The sequence below is a fragment of the Melanostigma gelatinosum genome, assembly GCF_949748355.1.
Source record: "Melanostigma gelatinosum genome assembly, chromosome: 4".
Lineage (NCBI taxonomy): Eukaryota > Metazoa > Chordata > Actinopteri > Perciformes > Zoarcidae > Melanostigma > Melanostigma gelatinosum.
The window spans coordinates 19,132,429-19,149,938 of record NC_136637.1 but is presented as its reverse complement, the minus strand read 5'-3'; the positions used below and the strand labels follow the sequence as shown (position 1 = coordinate 19,149,938).

Genomic DNA, 17,510 nt, shown 5'->3' with positions numbered 1-17,510 from the left:
TAGTATTTTCTTTTCAAAAGTGCAACGAGCTGCCAGTGCTTGCGCAATGACTCACTGGTGATAATTTGTATGCACCAGTGTTTCCCACAGAATTTTGTGAGAATGTGGTGTGTGGACCTCGGGCCCTCTCAGGGGGATTAAAATGTTGTGTATTTCAAAGCTAAATGCGTCAATCTGGTTCACTTTGAGAGCAAAATGAAGAGGCTAGATCCATGAAGAACGTTGTGCTCTTGAAAACAACGTTCTGATTTTGTAAACATTGTTGTTCTTTCGCAGTGGATTGCAGCAAAGTGCATTTAGAATAATCAAGTACCCGACTATATATATATGAGGTACTTGTAACTTCACTTTTTCCATTTTAGGTTATTTTATACTTCTACTCCACTACAGGGAAATAAGTACTTTTTACGTCACTACATTTATTGGACAACATAAGTGGATTCTTTATACAAAATATAAATCAACAAGTAACCTGTTGTGCATTGTTAAATAGTGTATAATTATTAAGTATATAAAGCAGTTAGCGCCAGCTTTAGCAGCTGCAACATTAAAGTGTTGAACACATTAATGGATCAATCATTTTAATACAATGATATAGTATACGTATAATATATCTCAATATATATAATGTCACACATACATATCATATATAATTCATGATAAGAATACATTATTGTGATATCGATGCTAATACGTTTGTGCCTTTCTTTAAGCAACACTTTGAAAGCAGGACTTTTACTTGTAACTGAGTATTTTCACACTGGCATTACTCGAGTAAAAGATCTCAGGACTTCTTCTACTACGGTGCTCTAATAAACAATTTAGTCGTTAACACATTTGTTGTAAAGATATGAATGGGCGTGGTCAATGGGTATGGTCAACGAGACGAGCTTGTTTCGAGAACGGCGGGTTGCCGACATCGCTGCAGATCCCTGACGCCCCATGACAGTCCCGCAAGGAGTACCGGCCCGACCCGCAGGGAGAGGGACGCCAGAGGTGCTGTGAAGCCGCTAACCACTTTCCCCGGGCGTTTACGAACCAAACTAAATGCATGCAGGTTGGCAGGCATTGCTGATTCACTTGCCTTAGGGCTAAGAAATCCAAAATAACTTAAAGCAGATTTAGCAGTCTGCTAAGTAATGTTTATACTGTACCATACAGGGAATGTCAAGTATTCATAATTTACAGTCGGCTAATTGATGTTTATACTGTTCCACACAAGGAATGTAAAGTATTCATAGTTTACAGTTGAAGATCTCAGACCCAGCCACTGTTCTAACAGCTTCTTTAGCTCAATGCAATTTCTTTCATCAGCCTTTCTGCAGACATGTTTCAGGGGTTTTCTCTCCAAATTCTAATTGAATTAATTCACTTCACCTCTTATTATGAGTTTGGAATCATCATGAAATAAGGTAAGAAGGTGTATTGTTATTGTCAAACTCGGTCTGAATCGGACAAGTGTGGTGATTGTATGCAGCGATTGGTCAGGTGTGCGGAGGTATGAAAACAAGGTTCAAACTCTCTCAAACTTTATTCTTTTCCAATCTTCACATTACTACTTCCATCCCTTTTTGTCACAAGTGCAACACCACGAATGCCTTTGAGGGAGAGATTGTCCGACTGTGTTCGCCACTATCCCAGGTGAAAAATAAATATGCTAAGTATATTTAATTTTTGCATACTTGAGCATACTTGAAGCCATAGTAATCATCAGTATACTTAAAGAGTGCTATTTTGGAACAACTTATTTTATACTTAATATATTTTAGTTGTGATTAAATAGTAGTTATGCACAATTTGAAGTGTATTTAGTATATTTTTGTGTGCTAAATTGGAACAACTTAATGTAAATAGGTGAAAGCGTGACTTTTGTATACTTTTTATATATTTGCAGAAAGTACAATTCTTTGATAGTATATTTGCAGTGTACTATTGAAAATGTCAGTATATTTTAAATACAAAAAAGTACTTTTTTTTCCGCCTGGGATCCCCATTTGAACAATCATCGTGTCTTGTCCCCACCTTCGAGTGTCATAATTCAGAACATGTATAAACACTTTTCCCTGCAGACGTGGTTGGCGGAACCCTTACGGACGTCCAATTGTATTAGATACAAACTAGTCATTTTCAAGCATACCCTATTTCTCAATACCTCTCGAGACACGGTGTTCCTAAAAGGCCACAAAAAACTTCCTCTTTCAAAATGTTGACCACAAAGTTGAACTTTAACCTTCCGCTCTCTCTACATTTAGCAGTTAAAGAGTAACAACTTGAAAACACGCTGGTACGGTCCTTCAGGCATATGACAAACGCTACAAATGACAGTCCAGGCATTCTCTCGCCGAAAACCCCACATGTAACACTTGAGAGGAATGAATGAATGAATTTTATTTGAATGCGTGCACTCTCATCTGAACGCACGCACACACACACACTCTCTCTCACACACACACACACACATGCACACGCACACACGCACACACACACACACCAGAATCAAAGCAGGTATGCATCACACATAAAGTGACTGCGTGGAATGACGTGTGAGAGGAAAGGCTGCAGTGTCCTGTCATCCTGCTGCGGAACATAATAAAATGCACTTTGATTACATTCCTCTGTGACCAGTCCTGTCCCACTTTCCATTCTGCTCGCCGCCAGCGAGTGTTTTATGCACAGCCGCACTGTTTTCATGATGCAGGGCAGCGATCTGGAGCCGGTGCGGGTGACTCACCCATGATGCATCCTTTTGATGTCCTGAGCCCGAGACCTCCCAACATTTTATGTCCCACCTGCCACTTACGTTAGAGGTGGGGGTGGTGGAGCAGAGAACAGAAGAGGAGCGGATGGGGGCATTCAAATAAAGACATGTAGAGACGGCTGCAGGATTAATGGGGACATGGACTGACTCCGTGTCCCCACTAACATGCGTTTAATGATCTGTGAATTATTGCATATATATGCTGAGGCGAGGGGGGGGGGGGTTTAACCCCTTCACGGCAACAGCCTAGGTAGTTCCTGTGTCTGTTAACATCGCGGAGGGGTTGCATCATCTTATCAAAGCTTAGAGCCCTCGTCCCGACTGTCCTCAGAGTGGGAGAACTGGAGCCACAAACTGGGAGACACACGGAGAGCCGGAGAGCTGGTATAATGCAACTAATGTTTTATTCTTTGCGGCAATGGTCTGTTTCATTACAATGATTAATTAATATCCCTTACTCTTTATTCATGTTTAGTACTGTTTGTTTTGGTTTGTGAAATATAGTCATGCTGCTATTTAGGCCAGGATGCCAACAGATCTCCAGACACCACCACAGTTCAATTTACGTTTACAGACATGAATGCGACTGTGAGCTACCTTTCCACCCTCTTCTCTTCCAGCCATTGTTTTCCATTCATTTGATTCAACATTATTTCTTCCTCCTTTATGATATTTTCTCCTTTAAAGTGTCTGTTTTGGCAGGACTCTCAAAAAAGAGATGTACATCTAAATAGTCAACAGGCAGTTATCTTTTTTATTTGTTTTTTTTATCTCTGTCCACGTTTCTTCTCCCTCTTCTTCATATCGTGTCTGTATTGGTTCATGTAACACCACTGTGATGGGCAGGACTCTCTCAAGAAAGATATCTAGTAGATCTCATTTGACCATCCTGGTTAACCAACAGTCAAATTGATCAAATGAACGAATACACGCACCACCACATATCAAGCTACATGATCTAAGACGCATGGTGACAGTTGGAACAGTGTTGCGCAGTCTGATGTGTTGCATTCTGGGGGACAGAAATGAGGAGGAAAATAAGACTGTTTTCTGTTCCATCAAGCTATCAGATGATTTGACCAAAATGAATTTCTTTTTAACCCTTTGACTGCACAGCTCAGGAGGCAGGGCTTCAGCCCAGCTGCACAGTCAGCCATTGGTTGTAGTACGATGATTAACAGACTGCACGGCTCAGCTGCGATTGGCTGCTGAAACCTCCTGATCTGTCTCCACCAGTCCCCTCCAGTCAGGTGACTGTGACCCGTTGCAAAATCAATGTTATCAATCTGTCCTCACAATCAGCAGGACCACCGCTAATAAGGAGTTGAAAATGTATCAGCGCAATAAATTGTTCCTCTTTCTCTCCTTTAGGAAAAAGCCTAATTTCACCTTCTGTTGCTTGTTTGCAGTTTATTGCAGATTTGATTTGATCATCAGGCAGTTTGGGGATCAAATGGGTTATGAGCCGTTTGTGTTTTGTTTACCTCTTGGCCGCATAAACATTGAATCATTATTGGATGGATATGATCATTACAAAGCACTGCTGAGGCATAAACTGCCGGTTTGTGATGTCGCTGGTTTCAACCTGTCTCACAAACGTAATCATATGACGTCCTTTCTCCTTTCTCTCATCTATTTTGTCAGCGAAATGAATCCTGAAGAAGCAAAAGTACCTTGTAAATAATGTTGTTTTGATGCAACCTGATGGGAAATGAACTCAATGACTTCTACCCGTTTGTGGTGGGGGTGTGTATCAATTTGTGTCTGTGCGCGTCTGGGTTATTGTGAAATGTCTTTTATCCCATCCTGACTCTGCAGGATTTGTGGTTTCTTGAGCAACGTAGACAATTATCTTTTAATCATTTATACATCTGTGTTTATCAAATCTGATCAATTGTTTATCCCCGTCTGCCCTGAGACACACACACACACACACACACACACACACACCGAAGACAAAGGTTGACCAAAAGTAGATCAAATGTCTCGTCTTCTGTTAAAAGCTGCACTTGAAGGCACTGCACAGACCACAACCAATGGCCCGCTGACTGCTGATGTTCCCACAGATGTGTCTGTCTTTGTAATCCAAAAAAAAGATGTGAAACTTTTTCAAACCTCAATGAATAAGTTTAAAATGATTATTCAAGATTAGGTTTGATAAAAAAAACTTGAAACTTTTGGTTTATAGTTTTCTTTGTATTTCTCAGCCCCTGTTCTTTATGCTGACGGAAAAAGAGATAAAATGCCAGAGGGACAAAATAGAAACCACACAAAATGAGTACATCAGCAAGTGGTGAGGGCTAGCTAAGGCAATGTCGTCAGAGACACCCGCAGGGACTTCAAGTGACGGTCGACAGACGCTCAGACGACGGGCTCTCAGATGCATAGCAGTTGAACAAATCACACACACACACACACACACACACACTCTCTCTCTCTATTTGCGCGTGCGTTCTGTTGACGTTGCAGCTCTGCCTCTTGGTGTGAACGGCCTGGCTCCAACGCACCATGTACTTTTGCGGCAGATGGCGGCACTTTCAAGTTAATGAGGCCATGTACTGCCTGATTCATGTACTCTGAAATACATGTTGCAGGGACGAGAGCAGGGTGTCATTAGAAATCACTTGGCTGGGACACCCAAAACAGCAAGGTATTCTTACTCTTATTCATCCGCACAGAGAGGGAAAGAGAGGCAGACAAAGGCAAAGGAAGACAGGAAGAAGGCAAGGAGAGTAGCAGGAGCAGTGAGAGGGGGCGAGGGGTGTAAAAAAAGTGTGAACTCTCCTGCTCCTTTATGACCTGTTAAAATCACTCAGTGAGCATTCAGGGTCAGTGAGGACGAAGGAGGGAGTGGAATCTGTTCTTTCTCCGCTCGGCGGGGACCAGTTTCAGGCTTGACTAACTCTTTGGCTCCCCACTGAGCCAATCTATATGCTCTTTCTTCTGCCCCTTGCATCTGCTTCTGAAAGTGCGTCAAAGCCAATCACTATGTTTGTTTCAGATATCATTGACCTCTGTGTGCGCGAGCGAATCCGTGCGTGTTTGGAAGGCAAAAACCTCCGGCCGTTTTTCTCATGCACCGACCGTTCAGCATCGCACCCAAACCGCACTGCAGAGTCTCTCTGGGAACGCGCAGCGTTTCTGTCCAATGAGTGCTGCGCTGCATGCAGCTCCAGAGTTCTAATTATGCTCAGTTTGAAAGCACAGACACCCCCATGTCAAAGGCAGGCTCTATAAATCACACACAGTCATGAGTGGGAAAATATGCTTTTTTTCTCTTCTTTCGAGGGCTTAGCAATACAATTAAGCCATGACAAATAAAAGCAATAAACTATTTATTGTCTCGGGGGTAGAAATGGTTACATCTCTCCACACAGACAGGAATGGCATTTACGCAAAGAAATTGGCTGTAAACGCTTTTTATTTGAAACCCGGGATATAATTATAAACCTGTGTCTTTCCAAGAAAGAATATGTATGTGTGTGTGTGTGTGTGCGTGCGTGCGTGTGTGTGTGTGTAAGTGTGCGCGACAGCGTGTTTTCTTCTCTCTCTCTCTCTCTCTCTCTCTCTCTCTCACACACTCACTGTCTCGTCTTCATTATGCCAAGTAGCTCCCAAATATTTTGTGTCAGAAATAAAGTTCACATGAGGAATTTCACAGGTGGTCGCGGCAAAAAATACATTAGACTATATGGTCAGGAAATATGAATCTGACATGCACCAGTTGTTCAGCACGAAAATAAGCAATCGGGTTTTCTGACGGCAAAGGAGTTATTTTTGTGTCACCTCAGCTGCAAGTGCATTTGTAATTATTAACTTTATTTGGCATTCTTTTAATGCAATGGACAATTTTACTTACTTTCTTAGGTTTTAAGATCTTTCAAGTCAGCTCTGATGAATTGCAAGTCGCTCAAAGTGTAATGTGCGCGTACATATGCACATTTCACATAATGTGGAAGGTGATAGCTGACACTAGGCATTTGACTTCAGTATTGCTTTGTCATCCTGGTCTTCTCTCTTCTTTACATATGCACAAGTTGCTCTTCATTCAATTGCGTTTATTACAGGGTAGCATCTCAAGGTGTGTTTGCTGTGCCCAGTGGCCAATAGATTTTAAATCTTTTTGAAGTGCAACCTGTAAAAACAAGGTGTTGCCGTAAGGCTCTCGGTGCTTCAAAGTGTCGGAAATTCAGTTTCAAAGAGGCTGAAATTGGATGTCGGGGTGCGTTCTGCCAGTTTCATGCACCATTCTTCACAATTGTATGTTACGCCTACTACACAGACACCTTATTAATAACAGGGATAATGGTTAAGTGTATGATTTGGACGTGTCTTGTACGTGTTGTACGATTTAGTTTGTTGGAAGCACATTGAGGCCTCGAGGATTGTACCTTAAGCTATACTTTTCGACGAAGAACACTGCACTGACAATAAACGACTATGATACATTTAATGCCATATATTAAAAGTAAATAATCATTTTAAATACTAAATGAAATCTAAATATTGTTTGATATCAAAAAGAATATCCTTATCTGCTTTGAAGTTTCTTTTGCAATGACAGTGTCACGGTCAGTGGACTTGTGAACAACACGTTGTGGTACTGATAGTTGATGTTTATGTGTGATCTTGGGAGGTGAAATGTCAGCATGAGTGGGCACAAAAATGTCCGCTATATCAGCTCACTTTCAACGGCACAAAAGGCAGACCACAAATCAGACAAATCTTTTTCAGATGTCACATACACATGACCTCAGATTCACTTTAACTACAAACTGCCAAGTGGGGAAAGAAGGTTCATGTCCATCTCCCCGTGGCAATTACCAACAGGATAAGCTGGATGTTCTGTGGTGTTAGGTACAGTATCTTCCAGACTGTTCTCTTTTTGTGAAACAATTCACTGTCACGCTTCTCTGCTGTCTTTGTACTGACAGTTTTGCTGCTACTTTTCATATACCTCCATCTGAAATCTCTTCAGTTTCCTCAATGTTTGTGTCTATATCGGCCGACAGACCTCGCTGTCAGCGGCTCTGCAGCCTTTTAACCCAGTGCAGGTGGAAACACAACCTAGAAGAGGCAGCTCTTCAGCGCCATGTTGGCCCATGGGGTTAAATTGCTTTCACTCCTGGCATCTGTATTATTGCTCCCTCTTCCCCCAGACTCCCCACAAATCAGATGATATGATGCTCACACTGCCCTTCCTCCCCCCCCCCCCCCCCCTATCATCCCTCATGCCGCCGGACTCCCAGACTTCCCGGCACTGTGAGAGGACCGGGATGTGCATGACTTACGCAAGATTAATCTGCCGTTTGATGGAAAACGTGTTGTTCTCAAGGTCTCTCGCAGGGGAGACAGATTTAAAAGCTGGAGTGAGATTACATTTTCATTCTTCTCTGTTTTTCCACTGCTGAAAGAGGAGCACTGTGTATTTACTTTACCAACCTACTTTACTGCAAGCCCCACCCCCGCCACCACCAACACCACCACCACTACCACTACCACACCACTGCCGCCTCACTCAGCCTCTCTGCTAAGCGATAAACAGGGGGTGCCATTAAATGCTCCCCCCACATACCCTCAATCTCCTGAACAATCTGCAGAGCTGAACATGCCCTTTACAGAATCACTGATGTAAGGAGCACAGTTAGGCTTCATGTCTTTCAGCATGCAGGAAGCACATATACGTTGGATAATTTAAAGGAACAATCTACTAAAAACACATGTTCAAGAGTCAAACACCCACCAAAAGGCTGTTCTGAAAAGATCCCACTGCTCTTTTATCATTCAGCTCGGTATGCTCGTTGGTTAAACGCAGTATGCGCCAACATATATACTGTATGTACAATATACTATATTTGGCATTTTTCACCAAAGTATAGCTCAACCAAAGTAAGCAAGTTCAATGACTAACCTTGAAAGTGACAAAGCAGAAGCTGTGTTTAGCAATTTTTGGCAAAAATATAAGTTTTTGGAATATATTGGGCATTTTTTTCCAATTTTTTAAAATGACTAAATCTGAGGCAACAAAGTTTTCTAATCCACAAAGGGTGGTCATTGGATGCTCAAAACTACCGGATTTGTTTTTGAATTTGTTGATCAGCAGAAAACAAACCGACCAACCAATTTTGATAATCTTATCAAGCATAAATAGAATAGAACAGAATTTATATTATCTTGATCCCTTTAAGGGGGAATTTTTCTCTGCATTTGACCCATCCCTGTATATAGGGAGTAGTGGGCTGCCAATGACAGGCGGAGCCAGGGCTTCAGTGTATTGCTCAGGTACACTTCGACACGTGACACGTCCCAGTTGGGGATCGAACTGCTGACCCAGACGACCTCTTAACCCAGTGCGCCACAGTCGCTCCCTAAATACTAAACATGTGCTGGCTTGTGCTTCTCAAATGAGAGTTCTGCTGCTTTAGGCTGTTGTGCTGAGAATAATATCATATGTGTAGAGTTTGTGCTGTAAGTTGGGTAAAACAAGCAATAACAGGCTCTTGCAACTTGTTATGGGCATCGATCGTATATGTATTGTTGTAACAGCAGGGTCCGATAAGTTGGGCTCCATACACCATCTTACATGTCGAACATCATGGCCACACCTCAATTTTCCTATACAGCCTGTCAGCGCTTCCACATGTATGCCGTGGAAGCCATCCATTAGGCCACAGCTATGGTGCTGCTCAGAGCAGCTGCTAGCCGGCTAAGTGCAGCAGCAAAGACGCGTTTTGGTTGAAGGGCTCCACATCGCGAGCTAATCAGTCACCCGCAATCCAAACAGCACGTCAGGCACGCAGGTTTAGCAGGCGGCGGGGTTCAGCCAGAGCCACTCTGCAGCTGGTGTGCAGGGACATGCTGCCTTTTAGCCCATTCTGGCACACACCTGCTCAATGTCAGGTCAGGCTCCAACATGTGTCAAGATATACAGGGGTTACATTCATACATAATCGGCTGTACTCTGGCCTTTTTGGCACAACTCTCTGCAGCGCTATAACACCTGTCCTTTTATCTTTTCAATCCATAAGCTCCCTTTGCTTTCCATCATCTCTCTGTAATAAACACTTTTTTACATTACATTACATTTATTTAGCTGTCAATTTTAACCAAAGCAACTTACAAATAAGTGCATTAAACCACGTGGATACATCCCAAAATTGCAAGAATCATGAAACAATACAATACCAGGCAAATAGAGACATTTAAATAATTTACGATGTATTTACACAATAAAGGGTCACTTCACGAAAATTCCCCCCGAAATAAAACTACATATTGGTTTTGGGACATTTGTTTGAAGAGCTGTTTTTAGGGCTTCTGGGGGTGAGTCAATGTCAAGTCACAAGTACTTGGTGTGAAGTCACCAGCAAATGTCTTTTAGGTCTTTGAGTACTGATCATTACATTTGTTTTCATTCTTCTGTGTGTTATTACTGCTTGTGTTGTGTTTTTAGCCACTTGAAGAAATGATTTAGTTGTTATGGTGAGTGTGTGGGCAAACTGTTCCCTACTTACACATCTAGCAGACATGGAGTAACATTAGCATTCATTTGAAGTCATGTTTCTGGCCACGTGATGAATGTAAATTGAACAGTCAATCTGCTATAAAACCCTGTTTTGGTCCCAACTCCTGAGGGAAATATCTGGTTCTTACTATCGGTTCACCAACAAGTTGTTAAAGGTGATGAACATCAATAGAGCAGCAAACAAATATTTGCTATGTAAAGATAAAATGGATTAATGTCTACCTGAGAAGAGAATGAAGTCACTCTCCCTCTGTGTGTTGTTATCAGAGCTTTTCTGGGATTTGGCTGCACAGCTGGGACGTATATGCTTTTAGTGCATGTTAGTGCATCTGATGCGCCCCACTAGTTAGCTCATGGCCGCCCTCTGCACTGCTCTCATATGGTGGTTACAGCTGGTAATGCCGTCCCAACTGACAGTCGTTACGGAAGCGTAGCACCCACCCTCCAGTTCCGCCTCAGGTAAACAGGGTTAGCTCTGTCATCACGTTTGACGCTGTTTGAACCAACCGGCTGGTTGTCGCCATGTTGAGAGCCTTTGAGAGGCAACGATATGCTCCCATTATGCCATCTTGCACCTTTAACTTTGAGTGTTTGTCATTTGGTGCTTGAAAGGCAGCGTAGAGTTGGTGAGAGTGGACCAGAACGGGTAAAATTGTGGGCCAAAAAAAAAAGCAGAATTCTGTAAAAATGAACGGCGGTTATACATTTCACATTGGAAGTAGTAATTTCATCCATTGTTGATATTGACATATTGATTAAAGCAGCTATAAGAAAGAAGAAGAAGCATTCCTTTATTAGTCCCACAGTGGGGAAATTATTCTCTGCATTTGACCCATCCCTGTATATATAGGGAGCAGTGGGCTGCCAATGACAGGCGCCCGGGGAGCAGTTAGGGGTACAGTGTCTTGCTCAGGGACACTTCGACACAGGACACGGTGCAGCCGAGGATTGAACCGGTGACCTTTCGGTTGGCGGACAACCCTCTCTACCCAGTAAACCACGGTCGCCACCAAAGTCTGACTCTTTATAATGAGTGCAAGTGCCTGTCTGTGAGATGTATGCCACTACCCCAACACAGGATCTATTGCCACATGAAGAACATTCCCAGCTCCCCGGATGTAACATCACATGTTGCATGGTCGGTGCAAGGCTCACCACTCCAAGATCCAAGCTTAGACACCTCTCTGTGTCTCTCTCCCGCACTGTGTCATGCTCTTCTTCCTGCAGTCTTTTTAAAATCCCAATCCCAATGCATTCCCTTAAAAATCAGGTCTATCCTATTCTTGTGTATTCTATTCCAACCACCATTACCTGGGGAAAGCGACAGCAAATGGATGGATGGATCTATTCTAGTCTGTTTGAAGAGGACCTACACTGCTGGCCTTCTCCTGCTGCCGACCTGTGGTTACAGTGAGACTTTGTGAGAGTTAAGTTTAAGATTGCAATCCTCTTAGTGAGGACTTTGCAGGGAAACACTCTGATCCCGTCCACGCTGCAGGGCCGAATGTCTTCTAGAAAGCGCGGAGGAGTGTCTGAAGTTGTTGTGCCTGGTGAGCGGCGAGCCTGAAGACTTCTGAGTGGCGCTAGCTATGTGCGTCAAGACAGGAAGGGGAAACTGATCCTCTTAGCAGCCTGGAATTGGCCCACTCTCAGGAAAGTGTCACTTGAGTTGGTCAACTTGAGAGCGCCAGGCGAGATTGTCTTGCCTTGTATCTCCTTCCCGTAGCAGCCTCCTCCCTCCACCCGGCCAGCAGTGGGAGGACTGCGGACCTAAAGACAGATGGCGAATGCAAGCTCATGACTGTGATCTTTCTTCAGAATGCTGCTAAGTATGGCGTACCTGGCCTCTAGGCACGAGTTCAATCCAAGATGCCACACTGCCTGTTTGACCAATTAGAGGGAGCCTCTGCTGGGTAGGACTCAGACCTCCTGCTGAGAGCTGCCAGGCATATCTAACTGTAGCCCAAACAAACCGCACAGACTTCCCCACAAATACATTATAACACATAAGCCCAAACTTTTCGCTTCTCTTTGCTCCCACATGCAGCTGTCTTGATTAAAAACCGAGTCAACTTTTTTCTTTTCCCTCTTCACTTTTTCTAGCTCTACAAATTCCTCTTTCTGTCTTCCTCTGCTCACCTCCAGATGTTTCCTTAACCTTGTCATAAAGACAGTGACAGAGAGCAGTCAGGCTATGTTTATTATTTTAATTTATTGAAAACAGATATAACAGAGTTCATTGCTTTAGAGCAGCCCCCACTACAGCAATCAATAAAGAGCGGCCGGCATTTAATAGATTTCAATAAAAGCTGAACCATTATCTCTAGAAAAAGGGTGAAAACTGAACTTGCTGTATGAGTCTCACATGTTATCACGAGAACACTTTCTGGAATATTTACTCAAAGTCCTGTGTAAGTCCTGTGCTTTCCAAGAAAGTACACACGCAAGTCCCTATGATGGCCGTGGAAAATGCGGAAACTTTCAGGTTTATTCAAGTTGGAAAACACATAAAAACTGAACAGGGCTGCATTGACACAGTTGTTTACCTGCTTCATATCCACAAAAAAACCTAAAGGCAAATTCTAACCATTACCGACACAGTTACAACAACTATAGGCCTTGAACTTTCTGGAAAAAATGATTCTGTCAGTCTTAACCTCTAAACAGCCAAATGAATGGGGTCTGAGGATGGTGGTTAACGAGGCAGATGTTTACCACCCAAGTTGGCCTCCTACAAATGGTTTTATCCAAATCTACTTTACTACTAGCACCAAAAGAAAAGAAAAGGCAATTTTAAGTATTAGGGGGTAATGCTAGATGTCAATTGTGATTATGATGGAACTAGCAGATTTCCAACATCCATAAATGAACACCTCTATTTCTGTACTGCATGTTCACCAGATTTTACTACATGCATACAGTCTTGTTGTTTAAAGGCCCCAAAACATCTCAGATGCAACTACAGTATCAGCCTTCAGTAACGAACACAGATCTTCATGTTCCCCCATGACGGACGAGGCCTGTCCTCGCTGTCAGCGCCCCGGGTGAGTTAAGGAGCACCAAATGATTTTCCCCAACACAAAGTGGCAGAACATATTATTTATGTTTTTTTCCCCCCGTAAGCCACAGTCTACATCATTCAGCTAAAATACATTTGAATCGTTCTCCTGATAGGAAAAGCAAGCCAAGTGTGTCCAACAACAGCAGTGAGACACAAAGCAGACTATCTTGAAACATTTGGGCTGCGTTATGAGGATGTTTACCAGGTTGAAATGGATTGATAAGAAAGACCTTTTGTTTGGCTGCTTCATGGAATGTTCAATTCATTTCAAATCTGTCGGCGCCCTTGGAATGTGCGGAAATATTTTTTAAAGAAAACATATGAAGAAGAACACTTGTTCACAGTAAACATCCGTCAAAGTTTACAGAGCCACTTCCTTCAAATCCGTCTTCTACTACCGTAATTACTGTAGTTTTGCACACAGTATTCCTGTGAGCTTCCTTTTCGTGATATCACCGTGTTCCGAAATCTCTGTAATAATTACTCATCACTGACAAAAACTGGACAAAAATCTCAACTCAATATCCACTTACTGGCTTTTTTCTTGGGTTTACAACCTCTTGTCAGCGTGTTCATCAGCAGATGGAGTTTGCTCAGCTGTCTCTTTGGTCTCACTTAGGCCACTTGATGACAACTAAGCTTTTTCTATGAGAACAGAGCAAGCTTTTTGAAAAAAAAAACATTTTTCTTTTGTAATTTTCTGTCAGGTGACTCGCAGATTGACCAACTTAGAATTTCCACCCTCACACTGACTTAACCCTTACATACTGTTCATATTGAATGCCTTCACAGTATGGTTCGGGTCAATTGTGACCCAGACCAAGAATTCCCTCATAGTAAGTGTCTATACCAAATTTTAAACGATAGATCTATTTAGGATGTCTAAATAGCCTATTTCTCGTTGATAAATGTATGATTAATCCTTAAAAAATGTTTCAGAGCGCAGGGAGAGTGTATTTTTCAACATTCGTTTTTGGGGAAAAACATCTACTGTTACACATAATCATGTCCTGTTTTACATAAGACATAAAAACATAAAAGCCACAATGACTTAAATATATTGTAATGAATTTGAAAATGGCATGAACATTCTGGAACTGTTGGAATTCATAATACAACCATATTTAATCATTGCAACCATTAAACGCTGTCCCCACTGCTATATCATAAGAAATCATGAATATCAATATTATTTCAACATTTACCATTTAGAAGACACAACATTACATAATAAAATGCTTATTATAAACGAGTCAATGATCAGTCAGTGATCAGAGCTTTCTTCCACGTTGTCTTCCTGCTCTGACACATCCTCCGAATCACTATCAACCTCCTCATCTTGTAAGAACAGATCAAGGGCCTGTTGCACACTAAATCTTGCTGTCATGTCAGTCACTGAAATGGCAGCTCAGGTACCTTTATAATGTCACTTTAGGAGAAGTCATCAATTTTCAGGCTAAAAGAATGACGTTTAGGGTATTTTTACTGCTGTCAAATGTCAAAACGGGTCAAATTTGACCATAACAGTATATAACGGTTAAGAACTGTAACTCTGACGGTGAAAAACACCAAGACAGGACCCACTTTAAGCACACCGTGGACCAACTGTATCGCGCATTGTTGTAAAATTGAAAGTTGTCCAACTGAAAAAACACAAAATAACTGTCGACATGATTCATGGTGCAAGGCATGTCAACGTTTCTTTGAATAAAGGGATATGCTGGTCATAACGTGGTCAGCTAGTGCTGATGGTATAGCTCACATATGAATAAAGCATATGTTGACAGCAAGACAATTTACTGCTCAATTCACTTGTGAAGGAAGGAAACAAATAAATCTGTCTAGATCCTTTCGTTCCCACAAAACCTCAAATTATAAAGTGCATTGTGCCAGTGTTACTGAGGACCGTCATTGACTTTGGGTTTCCAATTAATGATTTACTGCCTGAAATGTGCTGCATTGTGGGAATGCTCGGAAGAGGAATGTTGACTGGGACGAAGGAGAGATTAATAACTAGAGAGAATATGAGTTACCTTGACAGGGAGAAGACAGAGAGGGTGAAAGAAAAAAGGTGCATATGCAAAATGAAGACAAGATTGTTGAGTAAGACAAATAGCATCTCTTATTGCAGTTCGCTGAGACTGCAACATAGACGGGTTGAACATGTGCCAGCAGTTGTCTGATCTTTTTATTGTACCCAAACTGTCCTGAGGCAAATTGCAGGATGCCAATGGATGTGCAGAACAAGGTGAATGTTATGTTGCGTCGCCATTGGTTGACTTTCTTCTGCATTGCATGATATCTGATCAGGCAAAAATGAACTTGAGAATGTTATATCCATTTGGCTGTTTATATATTGTCTGAAGACTGGTTTAACAGCTATCTTCAGCCAGGCAAACAATAACAGCACATTAGGATTAACCCTGTCCCCTTTATGGTATGACAAAATAAACTCTATCTGTATATCCTACTGTATTCACACAAAGGCGGCAGTTTCCCAAAACTGTCTTTTTGCTGAATTAGTTTAAACGGTAAGGTGCTTCAGGTAAATCATACCCTGGACGGATGGGCAGACAATAAACAAGCCAAAGGTCAGAAGATGAATATTTCAGAGATGAAAAAATGCAGGAATAGAAAAAAAGTCATCTAATCTTAGCTGGAGACGTTTTCTTGCTATTCTGGGGGTGTTTCATTACCCGTTGCTTGTTTTTCATAATGCAGTCTCAACACTTTTCCTGCTTCTGTGGTGGAAATCACACAATGGCCAATACTGATTGCTTTATTTTCTCAGTGTGTACCCCCCTCTCGCGTTTGTTATTGCAGAACAGGAGGATATGCTGGACAGGGGGGCGATGCTGAGCCGGCAGAATCTGAGCTTTTTTTTTTCTAATAATTTGAAATCCTGTGGGGGGCCATTCAGGAGAAAGGTGCAGGCTCGCCGATGGGACTCATGGGAGAGGAGAGTGTGTGTGTGTGGGGGGGGGCAAAGTGCCAGATCACCAGGTCTGCTCAGTGTATGTGAAAGGTAAGCACTGCCTCTGAAAACTACTTGGGCAAAAGGGTCAGGTATGCGGTCTGGCCGGCATGTGCGCAGTTAGCTGTAGCTGGTGTTCTGACTGACATGTGCATCTGAACAGCTTCTACAGCCCAGAGCAGTAACGAAAAACCACACAAGTCATATGCAAAAAAAATCAGTGTTTTTGTGGGTTAACATGGAGGCCACCTACACATCTGCCCAGAGGAATGTTTTATCAGTATTGCATGTGGGGGGGTACTACCAATGGCATTCACTCACATACCTTTGATGTCAGCAGGGGATGTGGCCAGTGGTGTGGAACCTCCACAGGTTTGGGAACAGTCAACACAGAGGAAATCTTCCCTGGTGCAGCATATGTATCTTCTGGTGGAAATCTGTGCACCTTTTCTGTAACATAACATAAGATATCAATACTGAGAGTGAAGATAACCCAACACAGTCATTCTGCCATCTGCACAGTGGCGGCTGGTGGAAAATGTTCTAGGTAGGGCCATCCTATCAATTTCAGCAAACATCCCAGTATGATTTAATGCAAAACTAAATGTAAGTATCAAACACGCATTATTACTTGGCAGTTAAATATTCAACATGTATTCCAACACGAAAACAATCAGTAAATAACACTTATATAATATAACATGTTCATTCATTGAGATGCCCCTATGGACCTTGTTATAGGAGGTAAAGATCAGGAGAAGTAAACATGAAGTGTAATTATGAATACTGATGTTAAATGAAGCTATGATGAGTTTTCACTGTTAATTTAACATCTCTGTTACATGTTGATGCCTCCATGACCAAGTTAAGCAGATGAGACTGAGGACAGCTATGTAGAAGAAAAGATGTTCACTTTGTCTGATATGTAGCTTGACAGAGTTCTCCATGTGAGTCCTGGTGTTCTCATGTTTCCTTACCTCCTCATCCCTCACTCCCGTAACTGTCCGTGCTGGATCCGTCCCCGTTGTTTTAAAAAGCTAAATAAATTATTAGCATGACGTCATCCAGCTAGCCAAACCTGTCTGGTGTACAGCTATACAGAAGCTTCGCATGTACTGCTTCCCTTTCCCGCGAGTCTGCTGTCTGATTGTGAGGTCAGGCTGATCTGATATCAGCTCTTTGGCTGCAGAAT

The 17,510-nt window shown here is 42.3% G+C and overlaps 1 long non-coding RNA gene across 1 annotated transcript in view; it reads right to left on the bottom strand.

Moving 5' to 3' along the window:
- LOC306776646 overlaps nt 1–17,510 on the bottom strand; it is a 32,015-nt gene that overhangs the window by 13,416 nt on the left and 1,089 nt on the right. The window contains exon 2 of the long non-coding RNA XR_013771925.1: nt 16,644–16,768. This is a non-coding gene — a long non-coding RNA (uncharacterized lncRNA). The remainder of the gene's footprint in view (nt 1–16,643; nt 16,769–17,510) is intronic.